We start from the raw sequence: 10,509 nt of genomic DNA, 5'->3' as shown, positions 1-10,509 counted from the left end.
GTTCGTCCACCTATAATTGGAAGATTTTCAGAAAAATGGGGTCGTAACTCTTATCCTCTCAATTTGCCGAAATGGTCACAGATCGTTCCTTCTGATGGCGGCTCTAACTTGGAAACAACTATCCTTCTTGCTTCACATCACAAAAATGTTGCTAGATCAAAGCCGTATAACACTTTAGGGCGAGAGATAATTGTAAAACGTGCGGATTGGGATTTTTCCTTTAGCGTGAATGGAGGGTTTTCCTACTTCTCCCTTTATTGGGATTGGCTAGAAGATGTGCTCAGTCGGTGTAAACACCTCCTTGATGTAACCCACCTCTACAGTGCTGTCTTTGCTTCTTTGTTCACATATGATTATGATGAGAATCTTATGAAAGCATTTTGTTAGTGTTGGAGTTCGTCAACCAATACCCTCCATACCTCAGTTGGGGAAATTTCCATCACCCCATGGGATCTCTTCGTTCTCGGTGGACTTCCTTGCACCGGTGCATTTTATGACGAAGTAGTACCCAATGCGCAAGAGCTAGATGGAATCAATGACCAAGGACGACCTTATCTGCCGTACAGCTATCGCTACCTATTCCTAGCATATCATCATCTTCAAAACCGGTTGAAGAGACAAGGGAAAGTAAGTGTTCACGACTGGATTACTTTTTGGTATAGAGGAAATAACAAGTACCCAGCTCCTAGAAAACCAGCGAGACAGACAACCATTCCCAAGTGTAGTCAGAATCCTTTAGGTGAGATAAAGGAGCATGGACCATGGCTTGATAAAGAACACGGGGTCTTTGCGGATCTTCAAGTTGAAGGTGATTTAAAGGAGGAGACCTACTTATCGGCGCTTCTTTCCTGTTGGCTGTGCATATTTGTCTTTCCTATCAAGGATCAGAACAGTATTCGTCCAGGCACTTTCAAGATTGCTAGTTCCATAGCTAATGGTCGTTCATTCGGCCTTGCTTCCCCAGTATTGGCTAGCATTTATCGTGGACTTAACACTATTTCTTCCTCTCCTACCCCGAGCAAGTCTGGAGCTAGTTTTGCCATCCACTACGTTTATGCCTGGGTAGGTCATTTCTTCCGAAGCAATCGCCTTACCCATGATAAACCATCTGATGCTTTGATGACTAAATATTCTAGTGTGGGCTATGCCTCTCCGTTCAATGAATTCTCTGCACGCAAGCACATACGAAACGCCACCAACTTTCTTTGGCACCGAACTGCTTTCAAGAAAAACTACAACCAGACTTTTATTGATAATGATCGTTTATCCATTCAGAAGTTTGACTACTTTATGAGCCTTCGCTCGGGGTACTTGTCACTTCGATGTGAAGATCAACACATTGTAGAGCCATATAGTCCTCACAGATTCAGTCGGCGTTTTGGATTTCATCAAGACATTCCAGGTGATTTGAAGGAAGAAATTCATACAGGTTCTTTAAAAGACCTATGCCAATTCTACCAATCCTTCACTCGATGCAACACAGATTCTAAGGTACTCATTTCAGCTTTTGCCACCGACTTTGGAAGTCGAGTCAGACATAGCTACAAACAATGGTGGGAAAGGGTTTGCGGAAATGATTTTACCAAAGGAACAGATCTTCTTGCTGACATTGCCTCCTTTCCTGTTAAGTTAGTAACATCTAACAAACCTCAGAGGGGAAAGAGGGAACTACAAGACCCATACATTCCACAGCCTTTGTCAAAGTTTGCACGACGTCGTCTTGAAGATGGTAATCATTCAAAGGACTCATCTCAACATAACGAAGTCACTTGCAGTCAAGGCACCAAAAGTCCATTTGTTGTACCAGTTAGAGATGCCATTAAAATTTCTGAAGAGGAGGTGTGTAATGACCTAGGCTCCAATTGGAGACATTCGAAGAGTCCAATGGAGGGTGTTGATCCAGAGAATTCTATTAATCATGCGCATCTTTTTGCAAACAGTGAGTCTTCTATTTCAAAACCATCTGCGAAGAGTTCAGATCTCAGGAGGTGTAAGTTTGCTGATGTTGGTACGTCGTCCAAATTTCCGATTGAGACAGAAAGGGCACCTCTCCCATCCCTGCAACCGACTAAACCTCCGGAAGTCTCTGTGTTTCAAGCCAAGGCGCATATTTCTTCCGTGCGTAGGAAAGGGGCTTCTATGCTAGGAGATGTTCTTCTAAATAGGCTTTCGAATCTTTCTGTAGACACCATCCTCCCACAAGCTGAAGTACATGAAATTTATAGTGGGGTTGAAAGTTTTGGAGTGGACCCTCAACACTTGCGTGAGAATGTTGACAAATATTGTGAGGGTATCGCAGACTATTTGAAGATGAAGGAATCTCTGAACAAACGACCAAGTCCTGTTATCTTATCTCAACGCCAGACTGAAGTTGAATTCCTCCTTTCTGAAGCATCGCAGAAGAAAGCATCTTTGAAGACCGAACTTGATGCTGTTAAATTGAGGATGGTTGACCTGAAAACCGAGCTCGTCCAACTAGAGCAATCGCTTTCTCAAATTGAGACTCATCAAGTTGAACAAGACAATATTGTGCAAGACTTAGAAGAACAACTTGAAGAAGTCAAATTTGCCCCCGTTCTTGAAGACCAGGATATAGAGGCTTTAGAGAAGATACGAGTCCTTCTGGAAGATAATCGTTCTAGCTTGAAAGATTTGAAATGGATGTCATAATTTCTTTCGTTTTAATTCCCTTCATATATGTCAACATGCTTTCTTCTTGTACTATTTTCCTTTCATCAATCAATAAAGAAGACTTTATTTTCTGTTCCTTCATTCATTTTTTTTTAGTGCGTGACTGAACTCAAGATTTGAAATGGATGTCATAATTTCTTTCGTTTTAATTCCCTTCATATATGTCAACATGCTTTCCTCTTGTACTATTTTCCTTTCATCAATCAATAAAGAAGACTTTATTTTCTGTTCCTTCATTCATTTTTTTTTAGTGCGTGACTGAACTCAGCAAAGGATACTAAGTTGCCTACGTACCCTTGAGAGGGATCAAGTCATCACGTAGTTCAAATGATTTTTTTTTTTTCTCTTTTTTTTTTTCGAGACTGAACTTAGCAAAAGATACTAAGTTGCCTACGTACCCTTGAGAGGGATCAAGTCATCACGTAGTTCAAATGATTTTTTTTTTTTGATTTTTGATTTTTGATTTTTTTTTTGTTTTTCTTATGTGTTTTTTGCAAAAAAGGGGGCGCAGTGTGTAATAGTGGGTATCACCACTGATCGAACCCGAGATGGCCTCAAGGGTGACACGGGCGTCCAACCGCTACGCCACACTCGCAATTGTTGTCATGAAGTGAGATTAATTTCTCTTTATTGGTACGCTTTGAAGGGTAACGGGAAGACATCATGTACTCTTGCAGCGCTACAGTGGGTAGTTTAAGCTCTTACCGAGGAGCAATCCTTGATTTTCAAGCATAGAAGCGTTTGAGGAACTTCCCATTGATGGGGCCGATCCTTACACCATCATTATCAATCAACTTGTAAGCTCCATTGGTGTAGACTTCTTGCACAACATAAGGTCCATCCCATTTTGAAGTGAACTTATTGCCTGTACGATGAGTTGTGATGATAGGTCTTCGAACGGTGAGGACTAAGTCACCAACTTGGAATGATCGTGGCTTGACTCTTTTATTGAATGCACTTGAAAGACGAGCTTAGTAGCATTCAAGGCGTTGTTGGGCCTCGAGCCTTTTTTCATCAAGCGCCTCTAATTCTTGCAACCTGAGCTTGGCATTTTCTTCTCCAGTCAATCCTTCTTGAATGGCAATCCGTAATGATGGGATTTGGCGTTCTAACGGAAGGACGGCTTCAACTCCGTAGACAAGAGAATAGGGCGTTGCTTGAGTAGGCGTTCGAAATGTTGTTCGATATGCCCATAATGCTTCTCCGATTCTTTCATGCCAGTCTCGCTTTGTCTTGGATACCACTTTTTTCAACAAACTGCCAAGTGTTTTGTTAAACGCTTCAGCCAGTCCATTTGCCGGGGCATTGTACATGGAGGAGTTGTATTGTTTAAATTCAAACTTCTCGCATAGCTCTATCATCAGCCTATTGTAGAATGGTTTGCCATTATCAGTTATGATATACCGAGGGACACCATACCGATAGATCAAATGAGTTCGAATGAAATTAACCACCGTTTCTTTCTTCACTTCCCTAAGGGGTACAGCCTCCGCCCATTTTGAGAAGTAGTCAGTTGCGGCCAAGATGTACAAGTGGCCACCGGATGACTTTGGTAATGGCCCTATTGCATCAAGACCCCATGCATCAAAAGGCCAAGAAGCTACAGTTGGGTGTAGAGGTTCTGGCGGCTGATGGATGAAGTTCGCGTGATATTGACAAGCTTCGCACTTCTTAGCGCACTCCATAGAATCTTGTACCATCGTAGGCCAATAGTAACCCATTCGTTTGATCCTATAGTGTAACTTAGGACCTGACTGATGTGCGCCGCATATGCCAGAATGAGCCTCCTCTAAGGCTTGTTTAGCCTCCTCCTCTCCTAAGCAACGGAGAAACAATCCATCAAATGAACGGCGGAAGAGAGTGTCTTTATAGTAAATGAATCGAGCAGCCCTCCGCCGAATTTCAGTCCTGTGGCGTTTATCATCCGAGAGTCTTCCATGTTGAAGGTATTCAATGATCACTTGTCGCCAATCTTCTTTTTCGACAAGGCATACAGAAATGATGTTGGCTTGCTCTTCTTCTTCTTCTTCAACCACGAGAGGTACCACCCACCTTTGGGAAATAGCGACTTTGGTTGTCTCTTCTTGGGATAATGCTAAGGCAGTAGCCAAATTAGCTAAAGCATCGGCCTGTCTATTCTCCTTCCTTGGTATATGCTCCAATGTGGTGGCCTCAAAATTTGCTAGCAATTTCTTCGCATATTTGCAATAGGGGATGAGGTCTTCTTTCTTAACGTCATATTGCTCCAAGATTTGGTTGATAATTAATTTGGAATCCCCAAAGATCTTAAGCTGCGCTATGCCCATCTCAATGGCCATTTGTAGACCAATAATCAATGCTTGATATTCAGCTACATTGTTAGAGCAAAGCTCGCTTAATGAGAACGAGTATAGAAGTATTTGCCTTTGTGGAGAAACAAACACTACACCTGCCCCCGCTCCTTCTCAACGTGCAGCCCCATCGAAAAACATAATCCATGGTGGCATTTCTTCAATGTAAAACACATCTTCATTCGGGAAATCATCGGAGAACTCCCAATCAGATGGAACTGGGTGATCAGCTAAGAAATCTGCCAATACTTGTCCTTTAACAGCTTTTTGTGGAATGTATGCAAGGTCATATTGTTGTAGCAAGACTGCCCATCGAGCTATACGACCCGAAACCACTGGCCTGGAGAGGACATATTTGATCGGATCCGCCTTTGCTATCAACCAGACTGTATATGCTTGCATGTAATGCTCCAGTTTGTCTATGGCAAAGAAAAGAGCGAGGCACATCTTTTCGATAGGAGAATAATTTAATTCAGCCCCATTGAGAGTTCGACTTAGATAATAAAGGGCTCTTTCTTTCCCCTCTTTATTTTCCTGCGCCATAAGAGCACCTAGAGACTTTTCTTGGGCCGCAATATACAGCACCAAAGGCTTTCCTGGGATAGGAGCGCCTAAAACTGGAGGATTAAGCAAGTACCTTTTGATGAGCGCAAAAGCATTGCTACAAGCCTCATCCCATTCAAAGTGCACATCCTTTTTCATCAATCTATTGAAAGGTTGACATCGACCGGCCAAATTCGAGATAAATCGTCGTATGTAGGCCAGTTTTCCCTGCAAGCCTCTAAGTTCTCATAGATTCTTGGGTTCTGGCATTTTCTGGATAGCTTCAGTTTTGGACTGGTCAATTTCAATACCGCGGTGCCTCACAATGAAACCAAGAAATTTTCCAGATGTTACGCCAAAAGCGCATTTGCGGGGGTTCATTTTAAGCTGATACTTTCTCAGTCGGGTGAACACGGATCGTAGATCTGCCAGATGGTCTTCCCTCCTTTTTGTTTTAACCACCAAATCATTGACATAACACTCCACGTATTTATGAAGTACATTATCAAAGATCTTCTGCATGGCCCGTTGATAAGTAGCACCAACATTCTTTAGTCCAAAGGGCATCACTTTGTAACAGTAAATTCCCTTAGGGGTACGGAAAGCTATAAGCTGCTCATCCTTAGGATTCATTCGAATTTGGTTGTAACTCGAAGATCCATCCATGAAAGATAAAGCTTCATGACCAGTAGTGGCATCAACCATGACCTCAGTGATGGGTAATGGAAAATCATCCTTGGGACATGCATTGTTCAAATCACGAAAGTCAATGCACACTCGGATTTGTCCATTCTTCTTTTTGACAGGGACGATGTTAGCGATCCATTCTGGGTACTGTACTTCACGAATGAAGCCTGCTTCAATGAGCTTATTGACCTCGGTTTCTATTTGAGGGATAAGCTCTGGCTGAAAGCGTCTTTGAGCTTGTTTGACTGGGCGCACGCCCTTCTTTACTGCCAAATGGTGTAGAGCAATACTCGGATTGAGCCCAGGCATTTCCTTGTAAGTCCAAGCGAACACATCTTTGTACTCTACTAGGAGCTTGAGGTATCCTTCTTCTTCTTCAGGGGTAAGAAGCGCACTGATGAAAGTTGGCCGGGGTTCTTCAACAGTTCCTAAATTGATCTCTTTAAGTTCATCAACTGTAGCTTGTCCTCCATCTTCCAAGGCTGGAGGAGCTTCATCGACCTCTTCATTGGTTGCTTCAGCATCTGACAGTGTACCCTCTTCTATTGTAATATGAAACAAGGATGATACCTCTTCAATTTCCTCATCATGGACAGGTGACTGACTTGTATGTACAATCGTTCGTCTTTTGACTTTGAGCGATCCTTCAGTGTTGATCTCCAAGGTAAAGTTACGTTTCATGCGTGAAGGAATGCTACTGCGAATCTCATCATTGGCTTTCTTCTCCCCTTGAACGTCAAGTTTATTGAACTTTGAGAATGACTATCAATAGGCCTTTTCGTTGCCCCCAGTCGATCAAAGACTGATTTACAAGCAAGAGTGTCCCGATTTGGTGTTAAACAAGTTGTATTTAACCTGTCGAACACTGTGATTCGTGATGACGAGGCCTCGATGCGATCAAACACTGAGACATGGGGTGAAGAATGGTCTTTTCTTTGATTTGAACTTTCGCCGACCTCCACCGTTATGTATTGGGAACTCGAAGGATCGTTTCTTTTCTTGATCCATATCTGAGCTGGTTGTTCGGGAGTATAACCTAATCCGGTCTTTGGGATATGAATTTCATGCCCTTCAAGCCGCATTTTCCTTTGTGTTTTGCTAAGGCCATGCATCTTTTCTCCGGTGGCTTCTGGAATTAGCTTCCCTAAGTCTTCTTGTTTTGAGAAATCGTAGCCTGCTTTGGCTAACAGCCTATATGCCTTTGGGTCAAACCATTCTTTCGTCCGCTCACTTGGTAGAATACCATGCTCTATCGGACTTTGCGAAGACCTCACGAATCCATTTAACGGCTTCGAGGGCAAAGGGTTTGTGGATGAAGTTAAAGGCATGACATGATTTTCTTTCAATATGGCTACATCCTCCATCGTGAGCTTTGCAGGTCTCCCCATGTCTTTTGTAGGTTGAAGGCATTCCGCGAATGGTGATTGTCCATTCTTGCGATGTGATAATGGTATATACCGGAGGAAGGGTTCTGGGCCTTTCTTTGGGGAAGAAATGTCCTTTTTGGCGATGAATTTAACATGCTCCTTTTCATCCTGTTTACTTTTCATAGACGGGATCTCAACTGGAAGAACCTCGCTAGAAATGTCTTCTTTTGCATAAAATTTTGCATCAGCAAAATGAGCTTCGGTTTCTGCAAAAGGCTTTAAATCGGCATCGACCTTTTTTATTCCATTTTGAAAGAACTTGAAGCATTGATGCAAGGTTGATGGCACTATTCCATTTTCATGGATCCAAGGACGTCCTAACAACATGTTGTAGGTCGTCTTAGCGTCAATGACGTGGAACAAGACGTTGCTTTTCAATTCTCCAATGGATAATTCTAGGTGGATCAGGCCGATTGCACGTTGTCCTCCTTGATTAAAACCTTGGATGACCAAACGACTGTGTGATAATTCTTCCATAGTAAAACCTAGTCGTTTCATGGTCATTTTTGGAAGTATGTTAACGGCTGAACCTCCATCAACAAGGATACGCTCGATCCTTTGTTCACGAGCATAACCAGAGACATAGAGTGGGCGATTGTGGGGCTTAGAGCCTAACAATAGATCCTCATCAGTGAAAGTCAAGTCTGGAGAGCATGCGTAACATCCCTGTGTTTGTTGAAGCGTATTGGTATGAGGGGCGTATATCTCTGGCTCCTCAAGAGCTCGGGTGAGCACTTCTTTTGGTGATGTGGGGGATTGCAAGGGTTCAACTTCATCGACCTGAGATTGGAATTTCTCCAAAGATGACAAGGTCTCTTTTGGATCATCATGGTCAACGTCCTCCTTTTCGTCCTGGATTTCGCAACGAGAAATTGTGTGGACGGCCTCGGCTGAGTCATTTTGAAAGAATTTCCTGGGGAAGAATTCTTCCAATGTGATGAGCTTTCGAGATTTTTGGATTTGTGCTGAATCTTCATACACTTTTGTTCCTAGTCTCCCTTGCCTCTTATCACTCATTCTTTTTGACCAAGGCTGAATCTGGTTTTGTGCTCTTCTGGACTCTCGGGTGATCAAATGAAGAGGGAATGCTCGTTTCTTCTTCCATCTCTTGCGAGTAACTATCGTCCAGCCTTCTTCCTCATCCATCGTTGACCTTTTATCATCATCTGAATTATAATCAGGTGCTTTTTGTGAGAGCTGAATTTGAACCGGTTCTAGAGAACCAAAATGGATGAGCGTGGTATTTGCCCCTTGCTTAGTATTTGGAGACAGGGAACTAGGTAACCCACAAGAAAATGTGACCGGGTTTGACTGAGCGACATCATTAAAATCCAAGTCGATTTTCCTTTCCTTGGCTAGCTTCATGATGAGTTCTTTAAGAACAAAGCATTTTTGGATTGGATGACTTATGATGCGATGATACTTACAATAGTTCGGGTCATCAACTTTTCTCATCTCTTCCGGTCGTTTGCATTCTGGCAATTCAATTAATTTCAACTTGAGCAGTTGTTCTAGCATTTCAGGCATATCGGCGTCTAGGAAAGGATAGACCTTTTGTTCCCATTCCTTAAGTGATGAGCGACGCGTTTCACGCTGTTGACCTCCTTCGGGCCTCTTTTCATTGGCCTTCACATTTTTTGTTGAAATTTTGACTGGGGCAGGATTGACATTCATTGAATCTTTGATATTACTTTTCACATTCCTGTCATTTTTCCTTATTTCCCGTCTTTCTTTCCTTTCCTCAGGTACGGGAGGTTTCGTATTTCCATGGCTGGAAATACTTAATTCCATGTCGTGTGCCCGAGTTGCCAACTCTTCAAATGTTCGGGGCTTTACTCCTTGAAGGATGTAAAGAAGTCCCCAATGCATGCCTTGGATGCACATCTCTATGGCAGATATTTCAGTAAGTCTATCCTTGCAGTCTAGACTCAAAGAACGCCACCGATTGATATAATCAACGACGGGTTCATCCTTCCACTGTTTAGTATTGGTAAGCTCCATCATGCTTACCGTGCGTCGTGTGCTGTAGAATCGGTTGAGAAACTCCCTTTCAAGTTGTTCCCAGCTATCGATTGACTCGGGCTCTAAGTCTGTATACCAATCAAAGGCATTCCCCTTTAGGGAACGGACAAACTGCTTTACAAAGAGGCCTCCTTGAGTCCCTGCGTTCTCGCAAGTTTCTACAAAGTGAGCAATGTGTTGCTTAGGGTTTCCTTTGCCATCAAATTGCAAGAACTTGGGAGGTTGATACCCATTTGGCATTCTCATGTTATCAATGCGCTTTGTATAGGGTTTGGAATATATGAGAGAACTTGTGGAAGAACCTCCATATTGTGCTCGAATGGTGTTTGTAATCATATCCTGCAGTTGTTGGACAGATATTGAGGCCATTGAGGTGGAATGTCCGTGTTGAGAAGTGCCTTCACCTCCTTTTCCTTTATCACCCTTGACGTTTTCTCCTTTGAAGGTAAAGCCAGGTGGCTGCTCAGGGCCAAGGCTTGATTCACCCGAATCTTGTACCTCCAGCTTGTTCATTAGGGTTGCAATTTTGACGTCCTTTTCTTCAAGTGCCTTTGTGAGAAGGATGACTCTTTGTTCCATTTCAGCCATCTTTTCTTCCATGGTAGAGGTGTTAGTCATCATTACTGGCATGACCTCTATAGATGATGGAGAAAATGATGAAACAGGATGAGTTAGTGGTACTTCACTTCTTAAGTTTCTCATCACGGGCGAAGAGTTGATAGAAAAGGTCTTTGTTGGGGACGATTCATTACTGATTTCCAAATCTTCCGAGGTAGATGAATCTTTGGTGGTAGCTTTCCTATTTGCAA

The sequence above is a fragment of the Quercus lobata genome, chromosome 4 (genome assembly GCF_001633185.2).
Source record: "Quercus lobata isolate SW786 chromosome 4, ValleyOak3.0 Primary Assembly, whole genome shotgun sequence".
Lineage (NCBI taxonomy): Eukaryota > Viridiplantae > Streptophyta > Magnoliopsida > Fagales > Fagaceae > Quercus > Quercus lobata.
This window is presented reverse-complemented; position numbering follows the sequence as displayed.